Source organism: Vipera berus, assembly GCF_964194415.1.
Source record: "Vipera berus genome assembly, chromosome: W".
NCBI lineage: Eukaryota > Metazoa > Chordata > Lepidosauria > Squamata > Viperidae > Vipera > Vipera berus.
In genome coordinates, this window is record NC_138210.1 from 49,458,527 (window position 1) to 49,475,127 (window position 16,601).

Here is a 16,601-nt window from a genome sequence, read left to right on the forward strand (position 1 = left end):
ACATCAATCAGTTCTACACTAATTAAATCACAACATTTTTGGAGAAAAATGCAATTTATTTGTCTGCAATTCTGGCATGTTTAATTATCCGTAGCTACTTTAGAAATGTTCCGTCTGATTATAGTGAATTCTTTCATGGAAATTAGCAAGCTTTTTCAAAGAACACTACGCTGAGGACTAAGAACTTAAAAAACTTTTTCAGGCAGTGTGTGAGAAGGGCCAAGCTTAGAAAAGTCCACATATATCTAACGATGCCAGCTTATTAATACTTACATACTGCTTCATAGTGCTTTACAGCCCTCTCTAAGCATATTTCCCCCAACTATCTGGGCCCTCATTTCCCCAACCTTGGAAGGGTGGAAGGCTGAGTCAAACTTGAGCCGGTGAGAATCAGACTGATGGCAGTCGGCAGAGTTAACCTGCAATACTGCATTCTAACCACTGCACCCTGATGGCTCTTACATACCGTATTACGCTACATTATTATTACAATAAGTGCTCATTTTGAAACATCTCTAGTGGTGCACAAAACAGGAAAAACAACAGAATCCTGCAAATCATGGGGGGGGGAGAACCCTCTATGAAACTAATGGCACCCCATGCTAACATTGACCCATGTATCATTTTGGTGAGTTCCAGACTCACTATACACCATCACTTATGGAAACATGCGGGATGCAGGCAGCACACAAAACCACGCACCCTCCGGTCCGCCGAAGAACCTCTCACCGTGTAACTGGTCCCTGGTGCCCAAAAGGGTTGGGGACCCCTGCCCTAAATAATCTCTCACAGCACTCCACTTTCCGGGGGGCCTAGAACTCAATCTCTCCCTCCCCATTCCCTCCCCCAGCATCACAAAGGGAAAAGGCAAAGCATCACAAAACAGTGTGTTGCTTTTTGCAGATAGGCATGAATATTTCACATTATCTAAAGTTATATGGAAATAGAGGCTAAAATCCTGCAACCAGCAGGGCAGTTCAGGTCCTTGATTTACAACATTTCAGTGGCTGTTTGAAGTGACAATGGCGCTGAAAAAAAGTGACTTGTGGCTGTTTTTACACTTACAATCCTTGCAGCATCCCCAGGGTCACATGATCAAGATCAAGATACTTGCAACGGACTCACACTTATGACGGTTGCAGTGTCCATGTGTTCATGTGATCCGCTTTTGTGATCTTCGGACAAGCACAATCCACGGGGAAGCCAGATTCACTTAACAACCATGTCACTAACTTAACAGCTGCAGTGATTCACTTAACAACAGTGGCAAGAAAGGTCGTAAAATGGGGCAAAACTCACTTAGCAAGAGAAATTTGGGGATCAATCTGGTCTTACGTCGAGGACTACCTGGAATTGTGGTCAGAACAAATGAGGCTATTTATACCCAACTGTTTTTACTGACTTTCGTTACATTTATATTAACTTCAGGTGATATTCTCTTTAATTATTTACTCTCCCGCTTCTGCCTCCTCTTTTTAAAACAGCTTTGATGTCTCCCACTTTTTAAAAAAAAAAACCTACAGAATTTTTCGTGCCCATCATTTTTCGTGCCCATCTACAGAGTTCAAGCAGGCAAGCCTAAATAAAACAGAAAAGTCCTGGGAAGTGGGAAGAGAAAAGGGGTCGTGGAAAATGCCAATTGATCTTCAGGGTTTTCTCTGTGTGTGTGTGTGTGTGTGTGTGTGTTGCATGTATTTGCAGGAACTTTGCATATATTTCTTTATCTTTTTTTCTCATTGCTTCACAGACCATTCTAAATTTTGCTAAACCATCTGCTAAATGGCATTCTCAAAACTTCCAATGCCGATAGTCCTTATGGTCACAACCAGTGCACTGGAACAGAGTTCCGGCACTTGTTTTTGACAGATTCTTCAAGTTTTAAAAGTAACTTTTGAAAATTTGATGTTTGGTCTACGTGGACTTGAATCGCCCTGAATCGTAGCAGGTCTGTGGCAAAATCATTAAAACGGTGCATGCAAGTCTGATGCATGCGTACTTCATCTGCGCTGGTTGTGATGGTGCCGCTCAGCTTGTGGCACTGCTCGGCTTGTGATTGGTCTTGTGGTCGCGCACTGAATGCTTATTGCGGACGGCAACTGTTATGTTTCTTTAGACAACTGACACATGTGGGTGTGTGTACAGGGATTGATTACGTGTGAAAGGTAAGTAATTTATTTTAAAAAATCGGTGAATTGAAAATCTTTTTTTAATTTTTAGTGTAAAATTTACTATGAACATTTGCCTTAAATACAGTAAATTAAATTTATGTTAAGAACCAAGTATATAATTTTTTAAATAAAAAATTAACAAGATGTGAGTTCCAGCACCATTTTTCTTACAAAACAAAGCACTGGTCACAACTGAACCCCAAATTTCTGCTGCTAAGCAAGACAGTTGTGAAGTGACTTTTGTCCCATTTTATGCTCTTTTTTTGCCACGGTTGTTAAGTCAATCACTGCAGTTGTTGAGCTAGTAACGTGATTGTTAAGTGAATCTGGCTTCCTCATTGACTTGGCATGTCAGAAGGTTGCCAAAGGGGATCACATGACCCCAGGGTACTGCAACCGTCATAAATACATGCTGGTTGCCAAGTGCCTGAATTTGGATCACGTGACCACAGGGATGCAGCAATGGTGGTTAGTGTAAAACATGGCCATAGGTCACTTTTTTCAGTCCTGTTGGTAACTTTAAATGGTCACTAAATAAATGGTTGTAAGTCAGGGACTACCAGTATGTTCATTGCCTCCTTTTTCTCAATCGATGTAATGCTCAGATATCTACAGTAACCACTAATATAACTTTTAATGTACGTTTATTAAATTTACTGCATTTATTATGGAAAATATTACGTCTTTAGCATGGGATTAATACATTCGTGTGCTCTCTCTTCGCTCAAGCTCAGTTAATACAGAGATCTAATTCCAAGGTCTTGTACAGTCATGAAGACTTTGAACAAGGGTTAACTCGTTCCCTCCACACAAACCACTTAACTAACGGAGGGAAGGAGGAGAAATCCATTTGGCCTCCGACAGCTCAGCACAAAGTTTATCACCCAATCTGTCACCACAAAAGCAGCTATGTGTGTGTGGCACCTTGTAAAATAAGCGATTATATTATTGCACACATTGTCATGGATTATAGTCTGTCTGATTCACAGCAGTGCAGAAATGACTACAGTATCTCGTCGTCATTTTTAAGGTGGACCACAGCTTTGTGTGGTTCTTTCCAGGCCACTCAGCCTATCAAAACTCTTCTGCTCTGTTGAAACATTTCTTAATGCAGGGGTCCTTAATCCTGGCAACTTTTAAGACTTGTGGACTTGAACCCCCAGAATTCTGGGGGTTGAAGTCCACAAGTCTTAAAGTTGCCAAGGTTGAGGACCCCTGTCTTAATGCACTCCATCAATAAGGATAATGGGATATCCATTTGGATTGCAAACTTTAGACCACGGGTGTCTGACTTTGGCAACTTTAAGACCTGTGGACTTCAACTCCCAGAATTCCCTAGCCAGCATATACTGACTGGGGAATTCTGGGAGTTGAAGTCCACAAATCTTAAAGTTGCCAACGTTGGACCCTCCTGATTTAGACCAACCTTCCCCAAATTTTGCAGGGAAAAACAGTAGGAAAAGATGACCAAAATCCAATTAGGATGATAAAAGTAGGCAATAAGTAGGCTTTCTGTATTTCTGTATTATTTTTAGCTGAGTTTTGAAATGAAACATTTTTACTGTTCACCAAAGGGGAAAACGGGATCGAGAGCACATTCAGAAGTAAAGACTCCTCCTTCCAGAAAATAAATTATTGTTTTCATCTGAGAGCATAATCCACGGGTGGAGTGGGAGTTTTCCTACCTAGTAGATCCTACTTGACGTGGGGCCTGCTCTGTGATCACATTCGCACCATGCTGTAGTTTGCATGGCTGAGTTGCCCAACACACTGAACCAATTTCAAGATGTACAGCCAGCATAACAGGTCGCACGGTACACTGTATCCAAACTAAATAAACATATCTTTGGTCAAAAAAAGCAGCCAACCTTTGTTCTTGTTTAACTTTGATATTCACTGAAGGGAGGTAAGTGCCTAAGAAAACACGCCCTTTACTTTGTTGCAAATTTCACCCAGAATCATATCTTAACCTGTCATTCAAAAGTCTTTCTTACTCATGGTTTCTAGCCTCAGCGCGCTTTCATCTCAGTGACCTGTTTTAATCCTCAGGAAGGACAGTGCCCAGAGATCCTCATATCATCTTTCCTTCCCTGCTTTAATTATGCAGGATGCAGACACACATATCCTAATCTGTGCAGGTTCATGCCTACACCAGATCACTGGTTAGGACCGTTGATAACACTGTGCAACATAAAAGGAATTGTTATGCATACAGTTATCCTGTTAACATTCCAGGTGGCGAGAGCGACATAGTGTTCTGTTCCAGCCTACAACCGGCCCTGTTTGTGTGTCAAGAACAACCCCTTTTTCCTTTTAACAATCAATAGGCTGGGGGAAAAAAACCAGCCTAAATTTATTTACAGTTCCAAATAATAAAGTCTTTCAAACAAAAAAGCAGCAGAATATTTCCTTCAACCAAAAATACATGATTCAAAACATCCAACAAGAGTCAAACAGATTAGCAAGAACAGACCAGGATTCTCTTTGAATGTCTCTAACGGTTGCCTTCAGCAACCAGCACCGCCCACACCTTCCCCTTTTATTATCTGTCCCAAAGCGTGGCTTTTCAATGCCTTCTCCTCCTTTCACTGAGTTGCCTCATTGATTTTCTCTGCTCTGCTGGATTGCCTTCTGCTTCTAGCGTCTCTGAACAGATTCAGCTGTGACTCCTCTGAGTCTGACACCTCCTCACATAGCTGAGCCTCATGAGGAACACAACTGGAGGGGCCAGGCTGAGAGTCCTGCAGTGCATCAGAGCCTCCCTCTGACACCGAAGGCTCTCCAAACCCCTCCTCCTCCTCCTCCTTCACAGATTCCTCAGACTCAGCTGCTGGGAACATAGGCTGAAACTGAATCACAACACACAGGCAGAGAAAAATCTACTTTTTATCTGTGGTAATGCTTATTTTCTCAGCCAGATGGACAAAGGTCAAGGCAGACTTGAAGGAGAGGCTTTTAACACCTTCACAAAGAGAAGCCTGCCATTTTTCTATTGTAGATGGGCCATAATGACTGTGTCATACTAGCAAAGAAAGTAGGTGAAGGTCAGGGGCAATACAACCTCGCCTTATGACCACAACGGAGCCCAAAATTTCCATTGCTAAGCGAGACAGTTGTTAAATAAGCTTTGCCGCCATTTTATGACCTTTCTTCCCACCGCTGTGAAGTGAATCCCTGAAGTTGTTAAGTTAGCAGCACGGTTATTAACTGACTCTTGTTTCCCCATTGACTTTGCTTGCTTGTCAGAAGGTCGCAAAAGGTGATCACATGACCCCAGCACAATGCGACCGGGTTAATTGTTAATTGTTCTCACTGTCAGGAAATTTCTCCTAGGTTAGAATTTCCTTTAATGATCTTCCACACGTTACTTCTTGTATTCTTTACTCTCCTAAAAGAACCAGGCTAAGTTAGAACTGCCTTTGTGGCTAGTTTTATTTTCAGTTAACTATCAAAATCATTTAAGGTCTTCCCTAGAATCTTTAGAGTACGTTTAAAGCAAAGATACAGCTATTAACTATATTTTTTTCCTCCTGGTAAGCTCTGCATCTTTTGTTACATAAACCTGATTTTTGTAAAGATATTAATTTAAACCATCTGGAGGAAAACATGTCTTTCCTGTGACTTAGCTACTTAGGAAGAAACACCTCTGACTGGCATGGAATTGCCACAATATCTTGTCCCAACATTTTTGTTTTGATGAATCTGAAAGATTTTATTTTGAAACCTCCATTTAGCCTCTTTACATTCTTCTTGACAAAGAAGATAATTGTGTGTGATTCATCTTCCTGATATTAAGGCATGGATTCAAGGTGAGTGCCTGTAATCCGTTTTCTAAACAATATCTTTGTATTCTATAAATGATAAGAGAAAGGGACCTGTTTCTACATGATCTAGATTTAATGATAAATAACATCTGGAGACTCTAGTCGGAGAACCAAGAATTGCTTGCACCAATTTCCAATGCGCGTGGAATCTCTTATTATACACATCATACATTGCTGCACCTCCTCTTTCAATTGAAAGCTTCAACAGTAAAATGCACCTCCCTTATTTTGGTTTTCGTCCTCAGCTTGATCACAGGAGATCAGATGCTGAGCGACAAAGATTATCTGCATTTTTTCAGTCCTACTACGAAGCTATGAAATCCCACGCAAAGAGAGATCTTGGCGTGGATGATCACTTAAACATGAGCCAGCAGTGTGCAGCAGTAGCTCGAAAAGCTGATACAATCATTGGTCGGTATAAACAGAGGCATAGAATCAAAATCACACGAAGTATTGGTACTGCTTTATAAATCCTTAGTAAGACCATGCCTGGATTACTGCATCCAGTTTTGGTCACCATATTACAAAAAAGATGTTGAGATTTTAGAGAAAGTGCAGAGAAGAGCAACTAAGATGACTAAAGGCTTGGAGACTAAAACATGAAAAACGGCTAAAGGATTTGGGCATGGCTAGTCTGGAGAAGAGAAAGACTAGGGATGATATGATAGTGGTGTTCCAGTATTTGAGGGGCTGCCACAAAGAAGAGGGGGAATCAACCTATTCTCCAAAGCACCAGAAGGCAAGACAAGAAACAATGGATGGAAACTAATCAAGGAGAGAAGCAACTAGGAATTAAGGAGAAACTTGCAAATAGTGAGAACAAGTAACCAGTTAAACTTGCCTTGAGAAGTTGTGGGTGCTTCATCACTGGAGTTTTTTAAAAAAAAGACTGGACAGCCACTTGTTTAAAATGGAATAAGGGGGTTGGACTAGAAGACCTCCAAGGTCCCTTCCAGCTTCAATCTGAATTTGAATTTGCTAAGCTCCAGAAATACCCCAAAGAGAACCAAGCTGTTCTACAGATAACTATCATTTGCTGCTTTTCATTAGGAATCTTGGCAAATCTATTAAGGCAGACAAGGGGAAGAAAAAAGATGAAAGAGAATCATGACTGCAATTATGAGGGTGAGAGAAAGCTATTTTATAGTCTGTACAACTGGTTCTCCATTAGCGTGCAACATGAATCCCATCTAGTGCTTGTGTCATAGATTATTCCTCCCTTACTGACTGCAGTCGGGAGCAACAACTCCACCGCTAAGTGGTGCAATCGTGGAGGGACATGTCACGAGAGATTTACATCAGTTTGACTGCAGTTGTAAAGCAAATCACTGCAGGTCGCTAAGCGTGATGTCAGGGGATTGCGACTTCCAACTTCCCGCCTGCTTTTCCATTGATTATGCTTGTCAGAAGGGAGGGAGGGAACGAGGAAGGAAAAAAAACAAATAAATTCCACTGACTTGGGCTTTTATCAATGGCATCTAATCAATTACTTTCCTGCTGGATCAGCAAGCTTAGATCCTGACCTGGACAAATAATCTTATGTAAGCCACGTCCAAAGAGCAGAGCTGAATGATCTCCAGGGCATTTGATTCTGCATTGCATGTAGAGTTGTAGCTACATCTCACTATTCAGCATGACTGGATTAGGAATCTATTTCTTTTGGCCCTTGGGCATTACAGCCCCCATCCTCCTTGGGTGCTAGGTCGTCCTTAGCCTACAACCAAAATTGGGACTGGAAAATTCATTGTTAAGTGGTGCAGCTGTTAATTGAGACAGCGCGTGACAACCCCTGCAACCTTCCTTGCTGGATTCCCCACTGACTTTGTGACCTTGGGATGCTCCAAGCGTAAGTGCGAGCTGGTTGCTAAGCACCTGGATCGGGATCATGCAATTGTGGGGCCACTGCAGTGGACGTAACTGTGAGGACCATGGTCACTAAATAAATGGTTGTAAGTCAAGGACTACTTGTAGAGGCTCTGAGGTCCAAATGTTTCCAAGTCCTGGAGCAGAAAATGCTATTCCACATCTAGACTGAGAACCAGGATCGGGCTGGCCTGGAAGCCTTACTACGTATTGGAGAATGATATAAGTTGTGTTCACAAAGGCAGTCTGGCCTTCTAAAATTTACCTCTGGTCACACAAAAATTCCAGATTACCAGTAAATGAGAATATTTGTAGCTCAGGGTTTGAAATGAGGGTTCCTTGGTGCTCTCTGAGCTTGGTTGTTTTCTTGCAGACATTTCATTACCCAAAATAGGTAATATCATGATCATATTATCTAGTTTGGGTAATGAAACGTCTGCCACAAAGCAACCAAGCTCAGAGGGCACCAAGAGCCCTTCATTTCCAGATTGTGAGTTTTAATAGTGGCAAAGGGAAGGGAAGGGATCCACACCTTTAAAAAGCTTGTGGATTCCTGCTGTTAAATCCAACAGGCCCAGGAAGTGGTGAATTCTCCTCTTCCACAATTGGTGACCCATAAACACACTTCATGTTTTGGCCTCTCTAGACAACACTCCCAGTGCGGCTGGCACATGGCATCCTTTACAAGTTTGGTTTTCTGTGCAAGAAAAGCAGTGGTATTATAGCTACCGCCCCCTCCAAGGCCAGAAGACATTAATCAGCATGACAGTATTACCTTTAATCTTATTTTAATACTTTTATGGAGGATCCGTAAAAAAGGGACGCGGTGGCTCAGTGGGTTAGGATGCTGAGCTTGTCGATCAGAAGGTCAGCAGTTTGGCGGGTTGAATCCCGAGTGCCGCGTAGCAGAGTGAGCACCTGTTACTCGTCCCAGCTTCTGCCAACCTAGCAGTTCGAAAGCACGTAAAAATGCAAGTAGAAAAAAAGGGACCACTAAGGTGGGAAGGTAACAGCGTTCCGTGCACCTTTGGCGTCTAATCATTCCGGCCATATGACCACGGAGACGTCCTTGGACAAGTGCTGGCTCTTCGGCTTTGAAACGGAGATGAGCACCGGTGAAGGGGAAAGAAATTCAGATGTAGGGACAGGAATTCAGACGAAGGAAAAAGAATTCAGACCTGAGTCGATAGAGAGCTTTGAACCAGCCAGGCAGCCTCATCTCCAGAAAAAGAACTCCCCCGAGCACTGCCCGCTGAACTTTTATTCACCTCCAATCTTACAAAAAACTACATCAGTCTCATACCAAATAGGATACATAGAAATAATTGGATTATTCAGGTGCCTATGAGATCACACAAAAACAAGGTAGCATAAGATGTATGTGAAGTCTTTATCATAGCATTTCCCAAACCTCCCACATGCCAGGCCCCCCTCCCAGCCAGGAGAGTGTGCTCTGCACTGAAGCTACAGAGAGGCCCAACTAGGGAAGACACGGAAAGGCTGAAAGGTGAAAAACCAAATTCTTGGGAGACCAAATTCTGGCCGTTCCCACATGTTCCCTTTTTTGTGTAATGACAGAAGCAGAATGCTTGAGATAAGCTTGCATAACATGTAAATCTTTGGCATTGAAGGTAGAGGTGTGAGATCCTTTAACAAAAAGCGAACGGCACAATGCCAGCAAAGAGGGAATACATTGAATACAGCAACACAAACTAATCAATATAACTATAGTTAAAATACCATAAACAAATAAATGCTTAAGCGAAGCTAAATCTGGTAGCCATAGAAAAAGCATTTTCCTAAGTCTATAAGTTGGAAAGCCCCAAGAATACATAGTATATAGGTGGTGGATATATTAAAATTGGTAAAAAGAGTATAATTTTGAATAGTAGTAGCTGGAGCACAGACAGGAACAATGCAAAAGCTAATAACTTCGTGAGCAGAAGCAGACATTTTTATAAGCAAAAATTCTCTGACTAGAAATATTGGCCAGTTGTAGCTACAAATTGAATTGTCCTCTATTTGCTAAAACTTCATGAATTCCTACAGATGAAAAAATAAAAAAACAACCAAAAAAACACAGCAACAGTCCAAGTGCTGAATTGGTGTTAAGTTGAGCAATAAATGCCGACAGGAATAGTTGTAAGGTCACAAAGGGCATCTGCGCTGAGTGTTTTTAACATTCCCCATGTTACTGGTGGCTGAGTTCCTGCTGGCCGCGAAGGTCTTTTACGCCTTCGTGGTGTTTCACCCATCGGGTTCGAGTTCAATGTCAGGGTTGGATTGAATTCTGGGAGCGGACTGCTTAGCCTCTGGTGCCAGCTCATGTTTGGCTCGGAATGGCTTCACACACCTGGCAGGCACCCACACCGGTCCTGTAGGAGTAAGAATAGATGCAAAACCCCTTCCCCAAGTAATCAATTCAGCTGGTCCCTTCCAGGTTGGCTCGGGCAGCTCCTTATATAGCACTCGTAGTCGTTCCAGGGAAAGCTCCTTCCTAAAATGTCTCTCTGCAGGAGTATAAGGTTGATTAGTGATAGTTAAATGATTCAAAGTAAATAGCAATACTGGAATCAAGGATTTAAGATCTGAGTGAGTAATTCCCCTTTCTTTAAAATGGTTAAACAACAAAGCTTTAAATGTACCATGTGCACGTTCCACTATAGCTTGGCCTGAGCTATTGTATGGAATGCCATGTCGGAGAGAAATATCCCAAGTTCTGCAAAATTGAAAAAAAACATTAGAAGTATACGCAGGAACGTTGTCAGTCTTTAAAACAAGTGGTCGTCCCATGACAGCCATGGCAGCGAGAAGGTGCTGAATAACATGAGAGGTAGTTTCGCTGCGAAGGGGGGTAACCCACACATCTGTTCCTCTTGGATTAATAGCATCAAAGGGAAAAGAGAGGGGGGAGGAAGAGCAAGGAGGACAGGCTGAGATAATATCACCAGCCTGAGAAAGTGGAATGTTAAAGGTAGTATGAAGAGATTTAGCATTCTGGTGAAAATAGGAATGGTTAGTCAAAGGGTAAGCCTCCTTAAGAAAATGGAAAACCACATCGGCTCTATGGTTGCCATCAGGAATAGTATCACGCAGGAAAGTTTGAAAAGTAAGGAATAAGGAAAGTAAATTACGATCCAAAAGTGGAGACAGGTAAGCAAAGGCAATATGATGAAAAAGATTGTCCACAATAAGATTAAAAGGAATCAAATCATGTAATTTAAAGGCTAAAATCACTGCAGAAAGTTCAGCACGCTGGGCTGAGGTTTGAGAAGCTGTGAACTTAGTTTGCCATTTTCCATTAATTTGCCAAACAAGCACCTCACGGGTATGAGATCCATCTGTAAATAAAGTAATAGCATTAGGAAGAAAGGTAGAAACCTGTGCAGATTGAAAAACAAAAGGTAATTCCTGTAAGAAAATCGAAAGTTGGTCCTTGGGGGGGGGTTAAACAACACAGCTCCCACATAATCTACAAAGGCAATCGCATAAGCAGTAAACATTTGCAGAAAGAAATCATGCTGATCCTTGGTGCAAGGCAAATGAAAGACTAAAGGATGAAAGCCAGAATATAACACCTCGATGGGAAATACATTTTTAGCTGGTGTGTGTATCAAATACAACCATTCTACAATGCAGATAGATTTAAGCGTTTCAGGAAAAAATAAGATAGCAGTTGGCTGTAACAATCCTAAAAGAGAAGCTCTGTTAATCATAACTTTGCGAAAGGCAGAATTGATTTGATGAAGGCAATGTTGCATCGCTGTGGAGACTGGAATCTGCGCGTCAGGGGTTAAATGACCTTGCAAGGCAATAAAAAGTGGACGCAACAAAGCAGTAGTTAACCCTAAAAATGGTCTAGCCCAATTCAGATCTCCTAAAAACTTTTGCAATTGTACCAGAGTAAAATGAGATGGAATGCACAGAGTTAAAACAAAAGGAGAAAAAGAAGATTGAAGCATCCGATCACCTAAATATAGAAAGGGAGGTTTTATTTGAACCTTCTCAGGGGCAATGACAAGTCCCGATTTAGTCAAGATTTCCTGTAAGGTTAGGAAACAGTTAACAGGTAAAGGCTTTCTAGCAAGCAAGAAATCATCCATAAAATGGTAAGCAAAGCATTTTTTGTCTTTGGCTGGATGAACTACAGCTACAAGAGCTGTAGCTAAAAGTTTTGTCTTAGGAGATTCAGTTTCAATGCTCTGACACAAATCAATCATCGGAGCAATAGTTGTCTCAGGTTTGGAATCAATTGCTTTCAGGGCTGTTTTGCAGTTCTGATTAGTATTTTCAAATGCCAATTGTTTCATCAGAACATCAGCAGCACCTTCATTTTGAACCCTTTCAGGGAGAAGCTCTCGGGTGAAATTGCTTTGCAACCCATTTTCTGTAACACTTCCTTTCAGCTCTTTGTGAACTGCAGATGGGACAGACTCATGGACTTGCTGATTTTGAGCGTTTTGGACCACAGGGCAGACAGCCATTAATGGCAATGCCTCCTGGATGTCCTCTGAATTTTCAGAGACCAATGCAGACTGCACCATTTGTTGAATAGCAGTCTGTGTTTGAGGCTGTTGAAACTCCAAATTTTGCTGACTCTCAGAGCTCCACTGCTGTGAAGAATTATGATAAGACAGTGGTGGCTGAGGGTCTGGGGGATACAGGATTGGTGCCTCAGGAATTATTAATTTTGGAGGGTACAAGATTGGTGCCTCAGGAGTTATTAATTTTGGAGGGTACAAGATTGGTGCCTCAGGAGTTATTAATTTTGGAGGGTACAAGAGAGGATTGGACCACTCAGTAATAGCTTTATAGCAGAGTTGCCAAGTGTGTAGTACTGATACTGGAGTGGTTGCAGCCTGATGCAAATCTTTCCCAATTTCTTGCCAATCATAGGGATTAAGAGATCCATCTGCAGGATACCAAGGGCATAATTTACCAATAATCTTAACCAGCTCTTCTACATCCTCTTTATAAACTTTAACTGTTTGCTTAGTCCTTGTCAACAAATTGCAAAGGTCAGATACCTGTTTTTCCTGTCCTGTTGAAAGAGAAGTCCCCATATTTACCCCGTTGACTCCTTAAACGGAATGAATTGTTGAACTGACTTCGTTGACTCCTTAAACGGAATGAATAAGTTGGTCTTACCTCGTTGACCCCTTAAAATGGGATGAATTAGTTGAACGCGTTCGTTTAGCTCCTGCCGAGCGGAGGTAAGCCAGAAGTTACAGTTTGCCTCACAGCCGCACATGTATCACACCCTCACAGGCATAACGTCGGGGTCACCAGATGAAGGGGAAAGAAATTCAGATGTAGGGACAGGAATTCAGACGAAGGAAAAAGAATTCAGACCTGAGTCGATAGAGAGCTTTGAACCAGCCAGGCAGCCTCATCTCCAGAAAAAGAACTCCCCCGAGCACTGCCCGCTGAACTTTTATTCACCTCCAATCTTACAAAAAACTACATCAGTCTCATACCAAATAGGATACATAGAAATAATTGGATTATTCAGGTGCCTATGAGATCACACAAAAACAAGGTAGCATAAGATGTATGTGAAGTCTTTATCATAGCATTTCCCAAACCTCCCACATGCCAGGCCCCCCTCCCAGCCAGGAGAGTGTGCTCTGCACTGAAGCTACAGAGAGGCCCAACTAGGGAAGACACGGAAAGGCTGAAAGGTGAAAAACCAAATTCTTGGGAGACCAAATTCTGGCCGTTCCCACACACCGGCCCCTAGAGTTGGAAACGACTAGCACACATGTGCGGGGGAACCTTAACCTTTACCTTTATGGAGGATCCGTAGTCAAAAGGGCCTCTGTGCTGTTGGTTGTCTCTTGATAATGAATCTCTTTTTTTCACAAACGGAGGCGAATATACATGCCCCAGGATAATGTTGCAGGATCCAATCTGTGTCTTTCAACAGGACCAGAGGTCTAGTCTTCCGAAGTTTCAGACCCGTGCTGGAGTTCATGCTCAGGGAATGTCTCTCTAGCAGAGTGTGTACTGTTCTGTGTGTGGCATTGATAGTGTCTGTTGTAAGTGGCTTTTTAGCCGTTGATTGGAGTATGTTGATGGCTGTCTTTTAAATCATTAGCTATCTTTTACTTGTGACGCCCAGACAGTGGTGGAATTCAGCCGGTTTGGTAGAACCGGTAGCTAATTTTTTGTTGACTTCGGCGAACTGGCTGAAGCCCTAGCCCTTTTTTGCAAGGTCCAGAATGGACCGCCGGAAGTGCGTGGATGCCAGTTCCAGAAGTCCATTCTGAGCTGGGGAGGCCTCCCCCCAGGCCCAGAATGGACCACTGGAAGTGCGTGGACACCACTTCTGTAAGTCCGTTCTGAGCCTGGGAGGCCTCCCTGGCTCAGAACGGACTTCCGGAAGTGGCATCCACGCAGAGAACCAGTTGTTCAGGTACTTGAATCCCACCACTGTACCCAACCCTCGCCTTCTAAGCACTTGATAAGCTGGTGGTGAATCAGCACTTCTGTTGACTGACGAGGCACCTGTTTCCCAGGCTTCAATCACAAGTTATGCACTGGAAAGATCGCTTGGAGGTGGGAGATACTTCCAATGTAATCTACCGAATCCCTTGCATGGATTGCCCCTGTGACTATGTAGGGCAGACAGGGAGGCAGCTAAGCACCAGACTGCAAGAACACAAGAGGGCAGTCAGACGAGGAGACCCAGACTCATTGGTAGCTTCACATTGTAATGAACAAGGACACACATTGAATTTTGCAGCTACCAAGATTGTTGGATGAGAAGGCACAAAAACAGCCAGGGAAGTGATTGAAGCCTGGGAAACAGGTGCCTTGTCAGTCAACAGGAGTGCTGAGTTAACCATGAGCTTATCAAGTACTTAGAAGGTGAAGGCTGGGCAGCACAAACAAATGGCAGCTAATGACTTAAAGTCCTTGTGCTCTCTAAGGTTGGCTATTTCCTTGATTTCGATATTGTTTACTTCTTGATTGTTGGTCTGATGTTAATCTTGGTGAATCTATGCTTATCTGGGTGTTGATTGCCAGCGGGGAGGTGTTTCAGTCTTTTCGTTCCTTTTGTTTGACTTGCTGATTGTGCCTTTTGCACAGTATGTAGATGTTGTGTATGTCTGTGTGTCCAATGATGGACAATTGGTCAGATTGCCAGGCTTCCTAGCGTTTTTTGAGCTTGCCTTGTTCTGGGATGGCCACACTTTCCCAGTTGAAAGTATACTTAAGTCTGTCCATACGTTGTGAAATTAAAGAATTTTCATCATGTCTTCTGAACCAACCAACCCCCCCCCCATTACTCCCACCAACAATGAACACGGCAAACCCATATAAAATGAGAGCAGATCCCTTTCCTTACACACACTAGTTTGGCTAAGGAAACATCTGCAAGAAAACAACCAAGTTCAGAGAGCATCAGGGATTCTATTAATAATAAACCTTTATTGTCAAAGTACAACATGTGTACATTGAGATTAGCTGAGCCTCCCCCCCCCCGTGTTCTCTCCCCCCAACACACAGTGACAACAAACCCTCCATCCCACCACACTATGTTAACCAACTACACCACACACCGGCCTCCCAAGTCAATTCTGCATAAGATTATGTCCCATTTAAAAGCCTAACAGCCCACGGATAAAAGCTATTTTTCAGCCTGTTGGTACGGCTGGCTATATTCCTATATCTCCTACCGGATGGTAGGAGAGTAAAGAGATACCGTCCAGGGTGTGAGTCATCCATGAGAATCTTCCTCACTCTTCCAAGGCAACGAGCCCAGTGGTGTCAGGGAACAGCCCACAATGTCTTGTGCTGTGCTCACTACCCTCTGTAATACTTTCCTATCCGCGGCTGTCAGACCAGCATACCAAACCACAATACCATACGAGAGGACGCTCTCTATAGTAGACCGGTAAAAGAGGGTCATTAGCCGTTGTTCTACCCTGTTCTTCCGCAAGACCCTAAGAAAGTGAAGCCTCTGTTGGGCCTTTCTAGCCACCTGAGTTGTGTTAACTTTCCAGGTCAGATCTTCACAGAGGTAAACTCCCAGAAATTTAAAGGAGGAAACTCTCTCTACACAGTCCTCCCCGATGTAAAGTGGGGCAGGTTCCTCCTTTTTTCTCTGGAAGTCTAACACCATCTCTTTCGTCTTGCCCATGTTTAGGTGCAAGTTGTTGTTACTACACCATATGGATAGTTTTTGTACCTCCGCCCTGTATGCTGTCTCATCCCCACCTGTAATAAGACCCACCACAGTTGTATCATCTGCGAACTTATCGCAGTGGATGGGTTAGATGATACACAATCATAAGTGTATAAAGAGTACAGGTAGGGGCTAAGCACACAGCCCTGTGGCGTGCTGGTGCAAATCTTCAGGGGGGTGGTCAAAGCAGACCCGACCCTCACTGTTTGTAACCGATCCCTAAGAAAGTCTTGAATCCAATCGCAGATGGATTCTATTCTATTCTATTCTATTCTATTCTATTCTATTCTATTCTATTCTATTCTATTCTATTCTATTCTATTCTATTCTATTCTATTCTATTCCGAGTGAGATTCAAGGTACTGGTAATGGTGTTCAAGGCCCTACATGGCATGGGTCCGGAGTACCTCAGGGATCACCTGCTGCCAGCATCAACTTCCCTCCGCCCTGTGCGCTCCCACAGAGAGGGCCTCCTCAGGGTGCCTCCGGTCAGAGAATGTCGGCTGGTGGCCCCCAGGGGGAGGTCCTTCTCTGTGGGCGCCCCGGATTTATGGA